Raw genomic sequence first — 3,874 nt, 5'->3', positions numbered from 1 at the left:
CGGAAGAAGTATTTGAGATTATAATAGCGACGCTTCGCAAGCACTACTAATAATATCAAGTTGAAATAGTAGATCAGTGGGTTGGCTCTTTCAAGACAACCTAATGTTTATATTATTGCTGAAAAAAGTATTTGCTGTATTAAAGCAACTTGTGCTATAGTTATTTAGTTAAAAGTTAAAAGTTATTTAGTATAAAGTAACTTAGTTATTTTATAGAAAAATTGCTTTGAAATGCATGTATTAAAGGTGCATTCAGCAATTTGGGGCTAAATAAAGTTTTACACTTTAACAAATGAATTGTTTTTCTGTGAATAGTGATCTGAATGGTGTAAACTCACATGAGATGAAGACCGTACACACAATAGTTTTATATAAAAAGTGTTTGTTTTTATTATACATGGTGTGGGTCACCCCTTCAATGTGTTTTGCCATATTGAAATGGAACAATAACGGTACGTTTCCACTGACGGGTTTTGATCGAAGGTGAGCTAACATTTTCAATTAATTCTTATGGAAGTTGAGCGCTGTGCTCGGGAGGTGCATTGGGGAATGACAACGGTGTGGAGAAAGCATCAATGGTACGTTTCCACTGGTGCGTTTTCAGAGAAGGTGAGCAAGTGTTTATAAATCATTCCTATGGAAATCGAGCTTCACACTCGCAAGGTGGATTGTGGGAACAAAAGAAAGAATAAAAATGCCAGGTGCCAGCCAATCATTGAGATGGAAGCAGTCATGATGGCTTCAACACCTGACAATAATGATAGACTTTCTGCTTATTGAGTGCTTAAATCACATTTTTGTTGAAGGGAGTCTTTTAACAGACTTCAAATTAATGTTGCACACATTAATTGTGGTAATACTGTAGCTGGGTAAACAAAAACTGAAATGAATCAACACCGTTTACATACTTGTTGGCATGTGGAAGTAAAGTTAGCATCTTTCTGTCTGTAATCACACACTTATATGATGATGGAATCTACAGAAAACTCATACAAGTTTCCCTCTGACTTTTTAAAATTATGTGTGTAGTCAATGTATGTTAGTAATGGACCATTTCAGCTGTGTTTATGAATGCAACCGGAAGTTGTGTAAGTTTCTTTATCACAGCTATAGTAAGGGGTGCCCCATCTACCTCTATGAAACGGGATACATCTTCATTCGTTTAGTGCAAAGTAGATTGGCACAGTGATTGTTTTGGATTTTGTGTAAACCATGACTCTGGTTGCTTGGAAACAAAACAAGTTCACCAAATACAGTATTCATGGACATGATAAATTCAAAAACAATTCTAATCTTTCCTTTACCATGACATTCTGTATCGCTAGATAATTAAGGTTTATTTTACACAGTCTCTAATTAAGGTAATGACTGTCTTTTAGAAATAACGTGAAATGTAGACAGCCAAAGATTAAATGAGGGACAATAGTAATCTGTCCTTAACTGTAGAAGTCAGTTAGTTTGAATTTTGGCATTTGTTTTTAGGCAAAGCAATTATATAGGTCGATAGATGGCAGTACAGCATCTAACGCCACTGTCATATTGGTACTTAAAGTACAGGAAGAGCAATTTTAACGCTAGCTACAGAACTACTGAATGCCTCTTTAAATATAATACAAATAATGATTTTGTCTATTATAGGTTCATAAAACTGCTCCATGTAAAGGTGCACTCTAACTTTTGTCTTTGTCATCTTGGACTTGCACTTACACCAAGCAGCTTGGATGCAGCATCATTTAAAAATCAATAGTTTTCAGTTTCAGATGCCATTTGTAAAAATGTAGTATTCAGTCAGCCATTTTTACTTTAACCAATGAGTGAAAGTGTCAAATAACAGGACGGTTACTGAGGTTAAGGGAGTAGTATTCAGCTGGTCATGTGATTCTAACATGGCAGCTCCCATGTATGGACCCTCTCCATGTAGTATAAAACTATTTTTATAAGGTTACTGATATGATTGAGTCTTCATTTTAATGCTTTAATTCTTGTACGCAATATTTTTAATGAGGAAAAAATTACTGGGTGAACCAAAAAAAAAGAATTCTGACTGTTATTTAATATGTCAGGACTTGGGGTATTCTGTCTCACCATATTGGTATATTTGTGTGTCCTGTAGGTGGAGTCACTGCACTCATTCACATGTTCACATGATTTGCAATTTACAGAGTGAGATGCATTTAGGAAACTTTTTTTGTGTGTATGGACTTTTTATAAATGGCTCATTTAGGACATTTACATTTTACATTTATTAATTTGGCAGACGCTTTTATCCAAAGCAACTTACAAAAGAGGAACACATAAGCGAATCATCTTAAGGAGACATTGGTACAAAAAGTGCCATACTACAAATTTTCACTAGCATCAGTATAGTATTCAAAATAGATTTAAGTACAACAAGAATTATAATTTTATTTATTTAGTGACTGGTTAAGTGCTTTTTTGTAGACCGAGAGTGAGTCAGCTTCACTGATGGAGTTGGGAAGGTCATTCCACCAAAGTGGTATGAAGAAACTGAAAGTCCGGAAAGTGTTTTGGTGCCTCTTTGTGTTGGTACAACAATGCGACGTTCCTTAGCCGACTGCAGGCTTCTGGAGGGAGTGTAGTTCTGCATAAATTATTTTAGGTATGCTGGAGCAGACACAGTGGCTTTTTTTTATGCCAGCATCAGAGCCTTGAATTTAACACGTGCATCAACCGGCAGCCAGTGGCGAGAGACAAAGAGTGGTGTAACATGTGCTCTCTTTGGTTCATTAAAGACCAGACGTGCTGCTTCATTCTGGATCATTTGCAGAGGTCTAATTGCACATGCAGGAAGGCCTGCAATGAGAGAGTAACAGTAGTCCTCTCTAGTTATGACAAGTGACTGAATGTTTTCCTCTGATATTGTAGAGTGTAAATCTACATGATCTTGCAGTCTTGAGATGTGGTCTATGAAATTTAGGTTACCCCTAGATTTCTGACAGTTTTGGAAGGCGATAATTTAGTTGAACCCAGCTGCACGGTGATGTTGTGTTCAAGAGCAGGGTTGGCTGGAAAGACAATGAGCTCGGTGTTTGTTGAGTTGCAGGTGGTGGTTCATCATCCAGGCCGAGATGTCTGCCAGACAGGCAGTGATTCGAGCAGTCACTGTGGTGTCGTTGGGCTGGAAAGACAAGTAGAGTTGTGTGTCATCACCATAGCAGTGGTAAGATGTGACTGAATGATGGGTCCCACTGATGTTGTGTATATGGAGAAGAGAAATGATCGTACATTCACAGTTAGTATCATTATACATGCGTCATTATATATAAGGCACCAGGTTTGAACTTTAAACACCTGTAAAGTGCAGTAGATTCTGCTTATAGTGCTGGCACTTCCCACATACTGGATATTTCATCTGATTCATTAGCTGACACTTCTAAAGGTCCCTCATCAGTGTCATGTATTATGTGGTTCAGACTTTAAGTTTTTCTGCAGTAATTAAATTTCACTGGCTGAGAAGTGCATCCTACTGTGACAGTACGCACTTTTGGACACGGGGTTGATCGCCGACACGGAATTGCTGCGTGTTTGTGGTGCGTGCATCAGTGAAAAGACTCCAGACACATCGCAACGGTTTCACCCTACTCCAACCAGTGTTCAGAACTCACACGGAGCTGAATAACCTAAAAGTCATATTGATAATGTCAAACTGGTAAATGTGTTAAAGAAAAATGTATGAGTTAAACATTTTAAATTAATCCTATGCATTAACAAGTAAATTTTAACAGCTCTAATTATTATCCAAAACATAATATATTATTTTATTATATTTGTTTCTGGACAACTCAAAACCAGTGTTTCAGTGTTGTAGTTACTGTGTTTTAGCTTTGTAGGTTAGTGTTATACATGTATGTTT

This window comes from Xyrauchen texanus, chromosome 3, assembly GCF_025860055.1.
Source record: "Xyrauchen texanus isolate HMW12.3.18 chromosome 3, RBS_HiC_50CHRs, whole genome shotgun sequence".
Classification (NCBI taxonomy): Eukaryota; Metazoa; Chordata; class Actinopteri; order Cypriniformes; family Catostomidae; genus Xyrauchen; species Xyrauchen texanus.
This window is presented reverse-complemented; position numbering follows the sequence as displayed.